We start from the raw sequence: 19,849 nt of genomic DNA on the forward strand, positions 1-19,849 counted from the left end.
TGTATGCTGAATCAATGGTGCAAGGATTACACAAAGATATCTCAATTAATGTCTTTAAAACCGATTGTTCGACACTCTCTAACGTGGTGGACAGATCACCATCGTTTAATTCAGGGGGCTTCTTTTGTGCTTCCGACCTGGACTGTAATTTCAACAGATGCAAGTCTCACAGGTTGGGGAGCTGTGTGGGGATCTCTGACGGCACAAGGAGTTTGGGAATCTCAGGAGGTGAGATTACCGATCAATATTTTGGAACTCCGTGCAATTTTCAGAGCTCTTCAGTTTTGGCCTCTTCTGAAGAGAGAATCGTTCATTTGTTTTCAGACAGACAATGTCACAACTGTGGCATACATCAATCATCAAGGAGGAACTCACAGTCCTCTGGCTATGAAAGAAGTATCTCGAATTTTGGTTTGGGCGGAATCCAGCTCCTGTCTAATCTCTGCGGTTCATATCCCAGGTGTAGACAATTGGGAAGCGGATTATCTCAGTCGCCAAACGTTGCATCCGGGCGAATGGTCTCTTCACCCAGAGGTATTTCTTCAAATCGTTAAAATGTGGGAACTTCCAGAAATAGATTTGATGGCGTCCCATCTAAACAAGAAACTTCCCAGGTATCTGTCCAGATCCCGGGATCCTCAGGCGGAGGCAGTGGATGCATTATCACTTCCTTGGAAGTATCATCCTGCCTATATCTTTCCGCCTCTAGTTCTTCTTCCAAGAGTAATCTCCAAGATTCTGAAGGAATGCTCGTTTGTTCTGCTGGTAGCTCCGGCATGGCCTCACAGGTTTTGGTATGCGGATCTTGTCCGGATGGCCTCTTGCCAACCGTGGACTCTTCCGTTAAGACCAGACCTTCTGTCACAAGGTCCTTTTTTCCATCAGGATCTGAAATCCTTAAATTTAAAGGTATGGAGATTGAACGCTTGATTCTTCGTCAAAGAGGTTTCTCTGACGCTGTGATTAATACTATGTTACAGGCTCGTAAATCTGTATCTAGAGAGATATATTATAGAGTCTGGAAGACTTATATTTCTTGGTGTATTTCTCATCATTTTTCTTGGCATTCTTTTAGAATTCCGAGAATTTTACAATTTCTTCAGGATGGTTTAGATAAAGGTTTGTCGGCAAGTTCCTTGAAAGGACAAATCTCTGCTCTTTCTGTTCTTTTTCACAGAAAGATTGCTATTCTTCCTGATATTCATTGTTTTGTACAAGCTTTGGTTCGTATAAAACCTGTCATTAAGTCAATTTCTCCTCCTTGGAGTTTGAATTTGGTTCTGGGGGCTCTTCAAGCTCCTCCGTTTGAACCTATGCATTCATTGGACATTAAATTACTTTCTTGGAAAGTTTTGTTCCTTTTGGCCATCTCTTCTGCCAGAAGAGTTTCTGAATTATCTGCTCTTTCTTGTGAGTCTCCTTTTCTGATTTTTTCATCAGGATAAGGCGGTGTTGCGAACTTCTTTTGAATTTTTACCTAAAGTTGTGAATTCCAACAACATTAGTAGAGAAATTGTGGTTCCTTCATTATGTCCTAATCCTAAGAATTCTAAGGAGAAATCGCTGCATTCTTTGGATGTTGTTAGAGCTTTGAAATATTATGTTGAAGCTACTAAATCTTTCAGAAAGACTTCTAGTCTATTTGTTATCTTTTCCGGTTCTAGAAAAGGCCAGAAAGCTTCTGCCATTTCTTTGGCATCTTGGTTGAAATCTTTAATTCATCTTGCCTATGTTGAGTTGGGTAAAACTCCGCCTCAGAGAATTACAGCTCATTCTACTAGGTCAGTTTCTACTTCCTGGGCGTTTAGGAATGAAGCTTCGGTTGATCAGATTTGCAAAGCAGCAACTTGGTCCTCTTTGCATACTTTTACTAAATTCTACCATTTTGATGTATTTTCTTCTTCTGAAGCAGTTTTTGGTAGAAAAGTACTTCAGGCAGCGGTTTCAGTTTGAATCTTCTGCTTATGTTTTTCGTTAAACTTTATTTTGGGTGTGGATTATTTTCAGCAGGAATTGGCTGTCTTTATTTTATCCCTCCCTCTCTAGTGACTCTTGTGTGGAAAGATCCACATCTTGGGTAATCATTATCCCATACGTCACTAGCTCATGGACTCTTGCTAATTACATGAAAGAAAACATAATTTATGTAAGAACTTACCTGATAAATTAATTTCTTTCATATTAGCAAGAGTCCATGAGGCCCGCCCTTTTTTGTGGTGGTTATGATTTTTTTGTATAAAGCACAATTATTCCAATTCCTTATTTTATATGCTTTCGCACTTTTTTCTTATCACCCCACTTCTTGGCTATTCGTTAAACTGAATTGTGGGTGTGGTGAGGGGTGTATTTATAGGCATTTTGAGGTTTGGGAAACTTTGCCCCTCCTGGTAGGAATGTATATCCCATACGTCACTAGCTCATGGACTCTTGCTAATATGAAAGAAATGAATTTATCAGGTAAGTTCTTACATAAATTATGTTTTCTCTTGCAAGGTGTATCCAGTCCACGGATTCATCCTTTACTTGTGGGATATTCTCATTCCCTACAGGAAGTGGCAAAGAGAGCACACAGCAGAGCTGTCCATATAGCTCCCCCTCTAGCTCCACCCCCCAGTCATTCTCTTTGCCGGCTCTAAGCACTAGGGTCTCTCTACGGGAGGGTAAAGTGAATGTGGTGTTAGAATTGTAGTTTTTATCTTCAATCAAAAGTTTGTTATTTTAAATGGTACCGGTTTGTACTATTTACTCTCTAGCAGAAAAGTGATGAAGATTTCTGCTGAGAGGAAAATGATTTTAGCATGTTGTAACTAAAATCCACTGCTGTTCCCACACAGGACTGAGGAGTACCAGAAAACTTCAGTTGGGGGGAACGGTTTGCAGGGTAATCTGCAATGAGCTATGTTCAGTCATTTATTTCTAGACAAGACTGAGATAATGCTAGAAGAGACTGACAATATCCCCATGAGGGGAGGGTAAGCTATGTTCACAGACTTAGTAAGGAATTGAATGCTTACATAACAGGGCTAATTATGCTGGTTGACACTGACTCGGGGCAATCGATTGTTTATTTAAGAAAAATATCGTTTGTAGACACTTTGAAAGTCCTTTTGGGGTTCTTTCTGGGGTTATTACCCACATGGCTGGTTTTTATTCACTTAAGAGTGATTTACTAGGCCTCACAGCTCCGGAGTAGAGTGGGAGGGGCCTAATTTCGCGCCTCAGATGCGCAGTTAGAATTGCAGAGAAGTTCATGCTGCTTCAAATGGAGGGTCCTGCTGCTGTTTGATGGCCTTATAGAAGCTATATTCCCCCAAATCTGATCCCTAAGGGCAGGTAGGGCCACAGCAAGACTGTGGCAAGGTGCTGTACTAGTTTTAACCGGGTGTTGGCTTTAGGCTGCTCCGGTTTGGGCATTAAGGGGTTAATCGTTTTGAAACTTGTGGTGCAATCCTATTAAGGCTTTAGGTACATACTGTGACAATTTCAGGAGAATTGCTGCATTTTTCACTGTTTTGTAAAATTGTGTGCTCTTCTTTTTAACGTTTTTTTTCAAATTGTGTTTTTTATTTGATTAAAGTGATTTCCAAGCCTGGTTGTGTATATTACTAGTCTATTAAACATGTCTGACACTAAGGAAAATCCTTGTTCAATGTGTTTAGAAGCCATGGTGGAACCCCCTCTCAGAATGTGTCCCACTTGTACTGATATGTCTATACACTTTAAAGATCATATTGTTGCACTTAAGAATGTGGCCCAAGATGATTCTCAGACTGAAGGTAACGAGGGTAGCCCGTCTGCCTCTCCCCAAGTGTCACAACCAGTTATGCCCGCGCAAGCGACGCCTAGTACCTCTAGTGCGTCTATCCCTTTTACATTACAAGACTTAGCGGCATTCATGGATAATTCTCTTACAGCCTTCTTATCTAAACTGCCCGTGTTACCCGCAAAGCGTGATAGCTCAGTTTTAAGGACAGATTATGAGCATTCTGACGCTTTGGTAGCCGTATCCGATATACCCTCACAACGCTCTGAAGTGGGAGCGAGGGATTTGATGTCTGAGGGAGAAGTCTCTGATTCAGGAAGGGTTCCTCCTCAGACAGATTCAGATACATTGGCTTTTAAATTTAAACTAGAACACCTCCGCGTTTTGCTTAGGGAGGTATTAGCTACTCTGGATGACTGCGACCCTTTAGTGATCCCAGAGAAATTGCGTAAAATGGACAAGTACCTAGAGGTCCCTGTTTACACTGATACGTTTCCGGTCCCTAAGAGGATTCTGGATATCGTTACTAGGGAGTGGGATAGACCAGGTGTTCCCTTTGCTCCCCCTCCTGTTTTTAAGAAAATGTTCCTCATACCTGACTCTGTGCGGGACTCGTGGCAGACGGTCCCTAAGGGGGAGGGGGCTATTTCTACACTTGCTAAACGCACAACCATACCAATTGAAGACAGTTGTGCTTTTAAAGACCCTATGGATAAGAAGTTAGAGGGTTTACTTAAGAAAATTTTTGTTCAACAAGGTTTTCTTCTCCAACCTATTGCCTGCATTATTCCTGTAACTACTGCAGCTGCTTTCTGGTTTGAGGCGCTGGAAGACTCGCTCCAGACAAAGACCTCATATGAGGAAATTATGGATAGAATTAAGGCTCTATAGCTAGCTAATTCTTTTATCACTGACGCCGCTTTCCAAATAGCTAAATTAGCGGCAAAAAATTCAGGTTTCGCCATTTTGGCGCGCAGGGCGCTATGGCTAAAATCCTGGTCGGCCGATGTGTCGTCTAAATCCAAGCTTTTGAACATTCCTTTCAAAGGAAAGACCCTCTTCGGGCCTCAATTGAAAGAGATTATTTCAGAAATCACCGGGGGAAAAGGCCATGCCCTCCCTCAGGACAAGCCCTTTAAGACAAAGAACAAAGCTAATATTCGTTCCTTTCGCAATTTCAGGAACGGCCCCGCTTCATCCTCTCCGGCTGCAAAGCAAGAGGGTAACGCTTCACAGCCCAAGGCAACCTGGAAACCTTACTAGGGCTGGAATAAGGGTAAACAGGCCAAAAAGCCTGCAGCTGCCACCAAAACAGCATGAAGGGATAGCCCCCGATCCGGGACCAGATCTAGTAGGGGGCAGACTCTCTCTCTTCGCTCAGGCCTGGGCAAGAGATGTACACGATCCTTGGGCATTAGAGATTGTAGCCCAGGGATACCTTTTAGAATTCAAGAACTCTCCTCCAAGGGGAAGGTTCCACATTTCTCGTCTGTCTACAGATCAGACAAAGAAAGAGGCGTTTTTACGCTGTGTAGAAGATCTACATAGAATGGGAGTGATCCACCCAGTTCCAATTGCAGAACAAGGACTGGGGTTTTACTCAAACCCGTTTGTGGTTCCCAAAAAAGAAGGAACTTTCAGACCAATCCTGGATCTCAAAATTCTAAACAAATTCCTCAGAGTCCCATCATTCAAGATGGAGACCATTCAGACAATCTTACCAATGATCCAGGAGGGTCAATATATGACTACCGTGGATCTAAAGGATGCGTATCTGCATATTCCTATCCACAAAGATCATCACCAGTTTTTTAGGTTTGCCTTTCTGGACAAGCATTACCAGTTTGTGGCTCTTCCTTTCGGGTTGGCCACTGCTCCCAGAATTTTCACAAAGGCGCTAGGGTCCCTCCTGGCGGTTCTAAGACCGCGGGGCATAGCAGTGGCACCTTACCTAGACGACATCTTAATTCAGGCGTCGACTTTCCAAAGAACCAAGTCTCACACGGAGATCGTATTGGCCTTTCTGAGGTCTCACGGGTGTAAGGTGAACGTCAAAAAGAGTTCTCTCTCCCCCCTCACAAGAGTTCCATTCCTAGGAACACTGATAGACTCGGTAGAAATGAAAATATTTCTGACGGAGGTCAGAAAGTTAAAACTGTTAACTACTTGCCGAGCTCTTCATTCCATTCCTCGGCCATCTGTAGCTCAGTGCATGGAGACAATCAGACTAATGGTAGCGGCAATGGACATAGTCCCTTTTGCTCGGATACACCTCAGACCACTGCAACTATGCATGCTCAAACAGTGGAATGGGGATTATGCAGATTTGTCTCCTCAAATTCAGTTGGACCAGGAGACCAGAGATTCTCTTTTCTGGTGGTTGTCTCTGGATCACCTGTCTCAGGGAATATGTTTCCGCAGGCCAGAGTGGATCATTGTAACGACAGACGCTAGTCTGTTAGGCTGGGGTGCAGTCTTTGACTCCCTGAAAGCTCAGGGCTTATGGTTTCGGGAAGAAACTCTTCTCCCGATAAACATTCTGGAACTGAGGGCGAACGGAGGTATTTGCCCAGCTGATGGCGTCCCGTCAGAACACCAAACTTCCTCTCTACGGGTCCAGGTCCCGGGATTCCAAGGCGGTATTGATAGATGCTCTATCAGCGCCTTGGTCCTTCAATCTCGCTTATATTTTTCCACCGTTTCCTCTCCTCCCGCGTCTGGTTTCCAGAATCAAGCAGGAGAAGGCTTCAGTGATTCTGATAGCGCCTGCGTGGCCACGCAGGACTTGGTATGCAGACCTAGTGGACATGTCATCTGTCCCACCATGGACATTGCCAATGAGGCAGGATCTTCTGATACAGGGTCCGTTCAAGCATCCAAATTTAGTTTCTCTACGTCTGACTGCTTGGAGATTGAACGCTTAATTCTATCAAAGCGTGGGTTCTCTGAGTCAGTTATAGATAGTCTGATTCAGGCTAGAAAGCCTGTCACCAGGAAAATCTACCATAAGATATGGCGGAAATATCTTTGTTGGTGTGAATCCAAGGGTTACTCATGGAGTAAGATTAGGATTCCCAGGATATTGTCTTTTCTCCAAGAAGGATTGGAGAAAGGATTGTCAGCTAGTTCCTTAAAAGGACAAATATCTGCTTTGTCTATCCTATTACACAAGCGTCTGGCAGAGGTACCAGACGTTAGAGCGTTTGCTCAGGCTTTAGTCAGAATCAAGCCTGTCTATAAACCCGTGGCTCCGCCATGGAGTTCTAATCTAGTTCTTTCAGTTCTTCAAGGGATTCCGTTTGAACCTTTACATTCCATAGACATTAAGTTGTTATCTTGGAAAGTTTTGTTTTTGATAGCTATCTCTTCTGCTCGAAGAGTTTCAGAATTATCTGCCTTACAGTGTGATTCACCTTACCTGGTGTTCCACGCAGATAGTTTTGCGTACCAAACCTGGTTTTCTTCCTAAAGTTGTTTCTAACAAGAATATTAACCAGGAAATAGTTGTTCCTTCTCTGTGTCCTAATCCATATTCGAAGAAGGAACGTCTATTACACAATCTTGATGTAGTTCGTTCTTTAAAGTTCTATTTACAAGCAACTAAGGATTTCAGACAAACATCTTCCTTGTTTGTTATCTATTCTGGTAAGAGGAGAGGTCAGAAAGCGACTGCTACCTCTCTTTCCTTTTGGCTGAAAAGCATCATCCGTTTGGCCTACGAGACTGCTGGCCAGCAGCCTCCTGAAAGAATTACTGCTCATTCTACCAGAGCAGTGGCTTCCACATGGGCTTTCAAAAATGAGGCTTCTGTTGAACAGATTTGTAAGGCAGCGACTTGGTCTTCACTGCATACTTTTGCCAAATTTTAAAAATTCGATTCTTTTGCTTCTTCGGAGGCTATTTTTGGGAGAAAGGTTTTGCAAGCAGTGGTGCCTTCTGTTTAAGGTACCTGTCTTGTTCCCTCCCTTCATCCGTGTCCTAAAGCTTTGGTATTGGTATCCCACAAGTAAAGGATGAATCCGTGGACTGGATACACCTTGCAAGAGAAAACAGAATTTATGCTTACCTGATAAATTACTTTCTCTTGCGGTGTATCCAGTCCACGGCACGCCCTGGCATTTAAGTCAGGTAAATTTTTTTTATTTTGTTTAAACTACAGTCACCACTGCACCCTATGGTTTCTCCTTTTTCTTCCTAACCTTTGGTCGAATGACTGGGGGGTGGAGCTAGAGGGGGAGCTATATGGGCAGCTCTGCTGTGTGCTCTCTTTGCCACTTCCTGTAGGGAATGAGAATATCCCACAAGTAAAGGATGAATCCGTGGACTGGATACACCGCATGAGAAAGTAATTTATCAGGTAAGCATAAATTCTGTTTTTGTGATGCCATCTTTGAGATTATCAAAATTGATATTAAATATATGTCTTTAGCTATTTTAGCTAGAAGATCTTTGTGGCTCAAATCTTGGAATGCTGATATGACTTCTAAGTCCAGATTGCTATCCCTTTTTTTCCAAGGTAATAAATTATTTGGTTCTCAGTTGGATTCAATAATTTCAACTGTCACTGGGGGGAAGGGAGTGTTTTTGCCTCAGGATAAAAGACCTAAGGGTAAATCTAAAGCTTCTAACCGTTTTCGTTCCTTTTGACAAAATAAGGAACAGAAACCTTATCCTTCCTCTAAGGAATCTGCTTCCAATTGGAAGCCTTCTTCAAATTGGAATAAATCCAAGCAGTTTAAGAGATCAAAACCAGCCCCCAAGTCAGCATGATGGTGCGGCCCTCATTCCAGCTCAGCTGGTAGGGGGCAGATTAAAATTTTTCAAAGATGTTTGGATCAATTTGGTCCAAAATCATTGGATTCAGAGTTTTGTCTCTGTCAGGCACTCTAGGTTGTCTAAGAGGACAAGAGCTTAAGTTAAACCACAGCTGCTGATATATATATATATATATATATATATATATATATATATTTGTGTAGCACAGTGATATAAGGGAGCTACATTAATTACCAATGAGGTAATGTAGAACCCAAAATATCATATTAGCTTGTTATTTTAAGGGTAGAGTAGGAGTTATGACTCTACAGCTGCCACCTGTGAGAGTATCACCCAAACCTTGCAGCAGAGCCACTTACTACAAACCTTCAGGGTTAAACAACGTTGTTGGCATTATCACATCAAATATAGGTACATACGGTAGTGCACAAGACAGGTAGCTAATACATATGAGAGGAAAAGACTGCACTAATCAGCTAGAGGTGGAATCAGCATATCTATACGTATAGTTGTAACGTAAGAAGGATAAGTGGCTAGTACCTGGATTGACAGGAGTAGAGAATGAGGGACACTGTCTTTGGTAGTCAGGTAAACTGCCTTGAGTAGAGAAGCGGCCAGGAGCGGAGAGTGGTTACCGGAGCTCCGAGAAGTTTTGTGTAGTTGGCGTGTGACGTCACCGCAGAGTGATCCAAAGTTCCGGCACCAGGCTAAACAGGGAATCCGGAGTGCCAGAGCGGGTGCCGTGTCAGCTAAACGGTAGTGAGGCTGCACGGTGAGCTTACAACTGCAAGTTCAATGGCTCCAAGGGAGAGCAGTAAGCAGGTTCAACGGGTAGGCTTAGACAGGCGATGAACAATCAATACCAAGCAATGAGTGAAGAGCAGCTGGCTATTTATAGGGCAATTGATTTGAGTGCAAAGGTTTTTGACGATACAGGAGTAGCAGTAAAAACTAGCTGAGGAGTATGTGGATAGAATCCTAAGGGTCTAAGTCCTGACAGGACCCCCCTCTCAAGGAGCAACTCCGGTGCTCAAGGTTGGGGACGATCAGGGTTCCTACGGTGGAATAGGGACACCAATCTAGGAGCGGATATGTTACTAGCAGGCTCCCAGGAGTCATCCTCTGGTGTGTAACCCTTCCACCTGATTAGATACTGAAGAGTTCCACCACAACGTCGAGAGTCCAGGATGGACGCAACCTCGTATTCAGTGTTTGGGTCAACAGAAACCTGAGGAGTCGGAGATGAAGAAAAATTATTCCTAACCGCCTTGTAGGGTTTCAGTAGGGAGACGTGGAAGGTAGGATGGACCTTCATGGTGTCAGGTAGTTTGAGCCTAACTGCGTTGGCGTTGGTGACTCGAGAGATAGGATAAGGACCGATATACAGTGGAGAAAGTTTCTTGGAGGGAGTATTAAGTTTGAAGTTTTTTTTGGATAACCAGACTAAGTCTCCGATAGCATAAGCCGGAGGTGACAATCTTTTTCTGTCATAATAGAACTTTTGGGTCCTCTTTGTGTCTTCAATAGCAGATTGTATGGAAGTGAAGCTGGAGGATATAAGATTTGTAAGATCGGAGACGTTGGGATATGAGCATTGGTTGTCTGGGAGAATTTGAAAACTGGGATGGAATCCGTAGTTGACAAGGAAAGGGGTATCCTTAGTTGTAGAGTGAACTGTATTATTGAAACAGAATTCCGCATAAGGGAGATGAGCAGACCACGAATGTTGTTGTGTGGAGCAGAATGTTCTTAGGAATTGCTCGAGCCACTGATTACATCTTTCCGTCTGACCGTTTGATTGTGGGTGATAAGCTGTGGTAAGTTTTTTGTCGATAGCCAGTGCCTTACAAAACTTGGTCCACAATTTGCTAGAGAATTGAGTACCACGGTCACTTAATATCGTTTTTGGTATTCCATGATACTTAAACACATGTGTGATGAGCAATTGAATAGTTTCTGACGCGGTGGGTAACTTATTATATGGAATAAAATGAGACATTTTACTTAACAAATCAACCACTACAAGAATGGTTGTATTATTCTGTGACTTGGGTAGCTCAACTATTAAGTCTAGAGCAATTTCCATCCATGGTCTACTTGGAGTAGGGAGAGGAATCACCAAGCCGTAAGGTGGATGTTTGGACTTTTTTGAAGTAGCACATTGTCCACAGGAGAGTACATGAGATCTTATGTCATTGGACATACGAGGCCACCAGTAAGCTCTTCCAATTAGTTCTTTAGTCTTCTCTATTCCTGAGTGTCCGGCGAGTAGGGATTCATGAGCAGAATGTAGCAGGGATTGCCTTAAATTCGGTGGTACATATAATTTTGTTTTGGAAGTAGTAGAACCTATCTTGTTTCCGTTGTAACTCAGTGAGAGGTTTTGTGTGATCTTTGTCTTGTTCTAGTTGTAGGTGAGGGTTAGTGTCCATGATGAAAGATATGAAATTCTTTGTTGAAATTGTTTGTTCCGGTGCCTTGAAACGTACATGAGTGGAGATCCTAGAGAGAGCATCCACCTTATGATTTTTATTAGTAGGACGGTAAATGATTTGATAGTTGAATCTAGAGAAAAATAGGTTCCATCTGACCTGCCCGGCAGAGAGAGTTCTTGTGGATTTGATGTATTGTACATTTCTGTGATCAGTGTAGATCATGGTTGGAATAGTGGTACCCTCCAACAGATGACGCCAATGTTCGAGGGATAGCTTAATAGGTAACAATTCTTTATCCCCGATGGGATAGTTTTGTTCACAAGAGGATAATGATCGAGAATAAAAGGCAACTGGATGTAGGGGTTGATTTATTCCTTCACGTTGAGATAGCACAGCCCCTACAGCAACATCCGAGGCGTCAACTTCCAGAATGTATTGAAGTTCGGGATTTGGAAATCTTAGGATGGGTGCTGTTGTAAATTTTGTTTTTAAATAGTCAAGTCTTTTGGGAGTCATGGTTCCAGTGGAAGAGTATGTTAAATTTTGTTAGTGTGGTTAAGGGCTTGGCTGTTTTAGAATAGTTTCGAATCAACTTGCGGTAAAAGTTTGCGAACCCCAAGAACCTCTGCACCTCTTTCCTGGTTCTGGGGGTTGGCCATTGTAATTTAGCCTGAATTTTTTTTGTCTTCCATTTGGATACCTGAGGATGTTATCACGTATCCAAGGAAGGTTATGTTTTGTGAGTTAAAAATGCATTTTTCGGGTTTTGCGTACAGATAGTTCTTTCTCAGTCTAGAGAGTACTTGTCTTACGTGTATTATATGTTCAGCTAGGGTTTTGGAGTATATCAGGATGTCGTCCAGATATATGACAAGGAACACATCCAAGATGTCTCTGAAAAGTGGCTGGGGCGTTACATAGCCCGAACAGCATTACGGTGTATTCGTACAGGCTGTAGCGAGTACGAAACGCCGTTAGCCACTCATCACCACTTCTTACACGTATTAAATTATAAGATCCCCTAAGATCCAACTTGGTAAAGTATTTTGCCCCTTCCAATCTTTCGATTAGCTCAGGGATTAGGGGTAAAGGGTAGCGGTTCTTTACTGTAATTTTATTTAACTGTCTGTAGTCCACTATGGGCCTTAGGGAGCCGTCCTTGTTTTTAACAAAGAATATCCCGGCTCCAGCCGGTGAAGTGGATGGTCGTATAAATCCTTTTCTTAAATTGTCTTCAAGATAGGATTTTAAATGAGTTAGTTCTGGTTTGGACAATGGGAAGATATGCCCACAGAGAATCTCTGCACCAGGTAGTATGTCAATAGGGCAGTCGTATTTCCTGTGGGGTGGTAAATTTTCAGATTCAGTTTTACTAAAAACGTCCGAAAAGTCCCTATATTCTGCTGGAATATGATTCTCTGGGACTGTAGAGGTAGTACACATGATGTTAACAGGGAAACATGTTGTAGAGCAGAAGGTAGAGTTAAAGGAGACAGAACAGGTAGACCATTGTATGTGTGGATTATGTAATGCTAACCATTCCAAGCCTAAAATGACAGGGGATACTGGTGAAGAGATCACATCAAAGGTTAAATATTCCCTGTGGTGTTCAGGTGTGGAAACTAGCAGTGGTATGGTTTGGAACTCGACTGGACCTGATGATATAGGTCTACCGTCAATGCCGCTTAAAAGAATAGGAGACTTTTTTTTCACAAGTGGGATTTTATTTACAACTGTGAATTCCTTATCTATATAACAAGCTGTGGTGCCTGAATCAATTATTGCGGAAACGTTGACCTGGTGGAGATCCCACTGAAAAAAAAGTGACAGTTTACAGTATGATGTTCTGGTGTCATAGGTACTACAGCAATGACTAGATAAAAGGGACTTACCCTTATTTTGTCTCTGGAGTGAGGGACATTCTTTTACAGAGTGTTCGTCTGAGGCGCAATATAGGCAGAGGTTGTTATCTCTTCTTCTAATCTTCTCTTGGGGACTCAGGGCCCCTTCAGGAACCCGATCTCCATAGGTTCACCTGTAGCTTTGCTAGTGGTAGGTGTGTGTGTTGAACTAGAATGCTTTTTGGTGTAGGTTTCCTGATATGCTCTTTGATGATGTCTTTCTCTCAGACGTCTATCTATTGTAATGCTTCAATTAATTAAACTCATCTTTAACTGCCTCTGAGAGGCCCAGACGAAACTGGTTTCGCAAGGACAAGTTATTCCACTGGGAATCTTTTGCCCACCTTTTAAAATCTGTTATATATTCCTCCACTATTCTTCTTTTTTTTTTTCAATGCCCTAAGGGCTGTGTCAACAGTTTGTTGTTTGAAGGGGTCTTCGTATAGCTGACCCATGGCTGAAAAAAACTATCCAGGGAGTTTAGTATTTCCTCATTGGACTCAAAGAAACTATTGGCCCAAGTACGGGGTTCCCCTCTGAGATAGGAGATGGTAGTCAGCACTCTAATTCTGTCATTTGGGTAAGACTGAGGCCTAAGTGTGAACAGTAGGAGACAGGCATTTTTAAAGTCTCTAAAGCGTGACCTGTCCCCATAAAAATTCTCTGGCAAACTGACTTGAGGCTCTGCTATATGTGGTTTTGTTTCAACAAAATCTTTTATATAAGCTTTAAGGGCATCATTTTCTGCCTTGAGGGAATTTAGGCCGTCTGTTAATAAATCAACTCTTTGATTTAGAGTCTGCATGTGGGCGGTTATCTCAGCTGGGTCCATATTTGTTTTAGGGCTTGGTATTCTGTCAGGCTGTCAGGCACACTAGGATGTCTAAGAAGACAAGAGCTTAAGTTAAACCACAGCTGCTGAGATATGTATTCATACACATATATATATATATATATATATATATATATATATATATATATATATATATATATATATATATATATATATATATATTTGTGTAGCGCAGTGATATAAGGGAGCTACATTAATTACCAGTGAGGTAATGTAGAACCCAAAATAATAGGGTTAAACAACTTTGTTGGCATTATCCCATCAAATATAGGTACATACGGTAGTGCACAAGACAGGTAGCTAATACATATGAGAGGAAAAGACTGCACTAATCAGCTAGAGGTGGAATCGGCATATCTATACGTATAGTTGTAACTTAAGAAAGATAAGTGGCTAGTACCTGGATTGACAGGAGTAGAGAATGAGGGACACTGTCTTCGGTAGTCAGGTAAGCTGCCTTGAGTAGAGAAGCGGCCAGGAGCGGAGAGCGGTTACCGGAGCTCCGAAAAGTTCCGTATAGTTGGCGTATGACGTCACCGCGGAATGATCTGAAGTTCCGGCACCAGGCTAAACAGGGAATCCGGAGTGTCAGAGCAAGTGCCGTGTCGGCTAAACGGTAGTGAGCCTGCACGGAGAGCTTACAACTGCAAGTTCAGTGGCTCCAAGGGAGAGCAGTAATCAGGTTAAACAGGTAGGCTTAGACAGGCGATGAACAATCAATACCAAGCAATGAGTGAAGGGCAGCTGGCTATTTATAGGGCAATTGATTTGAGTGCAAAGGTTTTTAAAGATACAGGAGTAGCAGTAAAAACTAGCTGAGGAGTATGTGGATAGGATCCTGAGGGTCTAAGTCCTGACAGTCTCTCAGGGGTACAGAATAGGATTCAGAGTAAGACTGCCTGTGAGAAGATTTTTTTTCTCTCACGCATTCCAGCAAACCCAGTAAAGGCTCAGGCTTTCCTGAAGTGTGTTTCAGACCTGGAGTTATCAGGGGTAATCATGCCAGTTCCGTTTCAGGAACCGGGTCTGGGGTTTTATTCAAACCTATTCATTGTCCCAAAGAAACAAAATTCATTCAGACCAGTACCAACTTTCAAAATGGTGACTATAAGGACTATTCTGCCTTTTGTTCAGCAAAGGCATTATATGTCCACAATAGACTTACAGGATGCATGTCTTCATATTCTGATTCATACAGATCACTATCAGTTCCTGAGATTCTCTTTTCTAGACAAGCATTACCAATTTGTTGCTCTTCCTTTTGGCCTAGCGACAGCTCCAAGAATCTTTTCAAAGGTTCTAGGTGCCCTACTCTCTGTAATCAGACGATGGGGTATTGCAGTATTTCCTTATTTGGACGATATCTTGGTACTCGCTCATACTTTACGTTCTGCAGAATCTCACACAAATCAACTAGTGTTGTTTCTTTGAAGACATGGTTGGAGGATCAATTTACCAAAAAGTTCTTTGATTCCTCAGACAAAGGTAACCTTTTTAGGTTTCCAGATAGATTCAGTGTCCATGACTTTGTCTCTAACGGACGAGAGACATTTAAAATTGGTTGCAGCCTGTTGGAACCTTCAGTCTCAGTCATTCCCTTCAGTAGCTATGTGCATGGAAGTTTTAGGTCTCATGACTGCAGCACTGGACGCGATCCCCTTTGCTCGTTTTCATATGAGACCTCTCAAGCTTTGTATGCTGAACCAATGGTGCAGGGATTATACAAGGATATCACAATTAATATCCTTAAATCCCAATTTTCGACTTTCTCTGACTTGGTGGTTAGATCACCATAGTATAATTTAGGGGCCTCTTTTGTTCGTCCAACCTGGACTGTGATCACAACAGATGCAAGTCTTTCAGGTTGGGGAGCTGTTTGGGGATCTCTGACAGCTTTAGGGGTTTGGAAATCTCAAGAGGCGAGATTACCAATCAATATTTTAGAACTCTGTGCGATTTTCAGAGCCCTTTAGTCTTGGCCTCTGTTTTCAGACAGACAATGTCACAACTGTGGCGTATGTCAATCATCAGGGTGGGACTCAAGCTATGAAAGAAGTATCCCGGATACTTGTTTGGGCAGAATCCAGCTCCTGTCTAATTTCTGCGGTCCATATCCCAGGTATAGACAATTGGGAAGCGGATTATCTCAGTCGTCAAGCTTTACATCCGGGAGAGTGGTCTCTTCACCCAGATGTGTTTTTTCAAATTGTTTAGATGTTGGGGCTTCCAGAAATAGATCTGATGGCATCTCATCTAAACAAGAAACTTCCCAGGTACCTGTCCAGGTCCAGGGATCCTCAGGCGGAAACAGTGGATGCATTGACACTTCCTTGGAGTTATCAACCTGCCTATATTTTTCCGCCTCTAGTTCTTCTTCCAAGAGTGATTTTCAAGATCATCATGGAGCAATCATTTGTACTGCTGGTGGCTCCAGCATGGACTCACAGGTTTTGGTATGCAGATCTTGTTCGGATGTCCAGTTGCCAACCATGGCCACTTCCACTAAGGCCAGACCTTCTATCTCAAGGTCCGTTTTTCCATCAGGATCTCAAATCATTAAATTTGAAGGTATGGAAATTGAAAGCTTAGTGTTTAGTCGTAGAGGTTTCTCTGACTCAGTGATTAATACTATGTTGCAGGCTCGTAAATCTGTTTCTAGAAAGATTTATTATCGAGTTTGGAAGACTTATATTTCATGGTGTTCTCATAAATTCTCTTGGCATTCTTTTAGAATTCCTAGAATTTTACAGTTTCTACTGGATGGTTTGGATAACGGTTTGTCTGCAAATTCTTTGAAAGGACAAATCTCTGCTCTTACTGTTTTATTCCACAGAAGAATTGCTAAACTCCCTGATATTCATTGTTTTGTACAGGCTTTGGTTCTTATCAAGCCTGTTATTAAATCAATCTCTCCTCCTTGGAGTCTTAATTTGGTTTTGAAGGCTTTGCAGGCTCCTCCATTTGAGCCTATGCATTCTTTGGACATTAAATTGCTTTCTTGGAAAGTGTTGTTTCTTTTGGCCATCTCTTATGCTAGAAGAGTTTATGAATTATCTGCTCTTTCTTGTGATTCTCCTTTTTTGATTTTTCATCAGGATATGGCAGTTTTGCTGACTTCCAACAACATTAGTAGGGAAATTGTTGTCCCTTCTTTGTGTCCTTATCCTAAGAATTCATTGGAAAGATCTTTACATTCTTTGGATGTGGGGAGAGCTTTGAAATATTATGTTAAAGCTACTAAAGATTTCAGGAATACTTCTAGTCTATTTGTTATCTTTTCTGGTTCTAGGAAAGGTCACAGAAGGCTTTCTTTGGCATCTTGGTTAAAGCTTTTGATTCATCACGCTTATTTGGAGTCGGGTAAATCCCCGCTTCAGAGGATTACGGCTCATTCTACTCGGTTGTTTTTTTACTTCCTGGGCTTTTAAGAATGAAGCTTCAGTTGATCAGATTTGCAAAGCAGCAACTTGGTCTTCTTTGCATACATTTTCTAAATTCTACCATTTTGATATTTTTTCTTCTTCAGAAGCAGTTTTTGGTAGAAAAGTTAATCAGGCAGCTGTTTCAGTTTGAGTCTTCTGCTTATATTTTCAGTTTTTTTTCTTTTCCATTATAAGATTAAAACTTATGATTTGGTTTGTGGATTAATTTTTTCAGCGGAATTGGCTGTCCTTATTTTTTATCCCTCCCTCTCTAGTGACTCTTGCGTGGAGTTCCACATCTTGGGTATTGCTATCCCATACGTCACTAGCTCATGGACTCTTGCCAATTACATGAAAGAAAACATAATTTATGTAAGAATTTACCTGATAAATTCATTTCTTTCATATTGGCAAGAGTCCATGAGGCCCACCCTTTTTGTGGTGGTTTTGATTTTTTTTGTATAAAGCACAATTATTCCTTTTCCTTTGTTTATGCTTTTGCTCCTTTCTTTATCACCCCACTTCTTGGCTATTTGTTAAACTGAATTGTGGGTGTGGTGAGGGGTGTATTTATAGGCATTTTGATTGTATATCCCATACGTCACTAGCTCATGGACTCTTGCCAATATGAAAGAAATTAATTTATTAGGTAAATTCTTACATAAATTATGTTTTATCTGAAGTAAATTACACACTTTGGTCTTTATTATATGCAAGATATTATTAAGATTATCAGGTGATTTGGGGGGAATTAAAACTATGGATTAGCACCAACATCCTAGGTTATTTAAACTGAAAGCTCTGATATACTTATATACTTTAAGAGCAGAAGTCCAAAGTTGCTTATAACCAAGATTGGTTCCTTTGTTCAACCACTCCACCGTATTTTATTCCTTTTAGGTCTTGATATCTATCCTGTGTTTTTAATGTGTGTCCATTTATTTTAATTTGCCTTAAATAAGTTATATTTTATTTTTTTCCCTTAAATGTGCCACCTGTTGCTCAAAAGTTCTAGCATTTCACAAGGGAATCTGAGTGTTTTAAGTTGTACATTTTTTGCAGTCTTGTACTGCTTTTCTGAAAACTTTATATGGATGTACTTACTATGTCAACACAGTACACTGGGGAAAGCAGTACCTATGTCAAAAAAACCTTAAAGGGACACAAGTCAAAATACACTTTCATGATTTAGATAGAGTATGGAGACTATTTCCAATTTACTTTCATTATCGAATTTTGCACAGTCTTTTTATATGCACACTTTCTGTAACACCAGTACCTACTGCGTATGTGCACAAGCTCACAAGTTATACATGTACTAGTCTGTGATTTGCTGATGTCTGTCACATGATACAGGGGGCTGGAAATTGGAAGAAAAAAAATACACTAGAAAAAAAATCTACTGCTTATTTAAGTGTTATTGCATTGTCTTTTCATTTTGCACTTGTTAATTATGCAATTCTGCTGTATTTAGTGGTCCTTTAAAGGGACAGTAAACACCTTTATGTTATTTATTTATCCTTTCTGGTAAAATATTTTATAAATAAATAAATAAATGTTGTGCTATAGAATAACATATCAGCCAAGTCTTAACTTTTTAAAAACAAATTGTCATCCCTTTTACTGCAATTATTACTAAACTCAGCCCAACAATTTCCTTGTTTGAAAGATTTTATGTGGCTTTAGTTCGCAGACAACATTAATTAATACCAATTAGTGAAATATATATAGTAAAGAAGTCAGCAGGGTGCTTTTCATGTTCTGAAAAGTAGAAATTGCTCAGTTTTCAGAGTTAAAGGGACATTCAAGTCAAAATAAACTTTTATGATTCAGAATGAGCATGCAGTTTTAAGACACTTTCCAATTTACTTATATTATCAAATTTTGCACAGTCTTTTTATATGCACACTTTCTACGGAACCAGCTCCTACTGAGCATGTGGACAAGGTCATCTGGTATACGTATACTAGTCTGTGATTGGCTGATGTCTGTCACATGATACAGGTGCCTGGAAAATGGGAGAAAAAAATAAATTTGCTGGAAAAAATCTGCTGCTTATTTGAAGTTCAGAGTAGGTGTTTTTGTATTGTCTTTTTATTATGCACTTGTTTTTTGAGGAATACAACTGTATTTAGTGGGGTTTTTTTAAGTAAAAATGGGGGCAACATAATTAATTAATGAAAATAAATTGGAATTGAACATAACTAAACATTTAATGTAAAAATCTTAAGTTATTTACGGTCTCTTTAATTTATAAGACATATATTTTTTTTTGGGAAACCTCTCCTTGCACGCTTTACTTGACTTCTGTTGGTCAAATTTGCAAGGCAGTTACATTGGTGGTCTTTGCACACTTTTTGAAAGTTTTATCACTTTGATATGTATGCCTCTCCTGAGCCAGATCAGGAACGCCTTCTTTCACTGTTTTTTTCCCTCTATTTCATGGTGATCTCATGGATTTCATTGCTCGATTATAGATTTCCACAAGTGATGGCACGTGGACGCACACTATTTAATGAAATAAAACTAAATGTATACTTACCTCTCATTTCTTTCATTATGGTGAGAGTCCAGAAGCTCTGCTGTTTCATTTTGTTCAGGTGACAGCAGTACTTGTTTTGCTATCTTTCCTGCTTTTCTTTTTTCCTAACTACTTGGCTATATGTGTGACTGAGGATCATGATCGTATTTAAAGCTAT

The 19,849-nt window shown here is 41.0% G+C and overlaps 1 protein-coding gene across 1 annotated transcript in view; it reads left to right on the forward strand.

Annotated features, from left to right (window-relative positions):
• Window positions 1–19,849, forward strand: part of KNTC1 (kinetochore associated 1) — a 1,377,837-nt gene that overhangs the window by 171,182 nt on the left and 1,186,806 nt on the right. The window lies entirely within an intron of this gene.

The sequence above is a fragment of the Bombina bombina genome, chromosome 2 (assembly GCF_027579735.1).
Source record: "Bombina bombina isolate aBomBom1 chromosome 2, aBomBom1.pri, whole genome shotgun sequence".
NCBI lineage: Eukaryota > Metazoa > Chordata > Amphibia > Anura > Bombinatoridae > Bombina > Bombina bombina.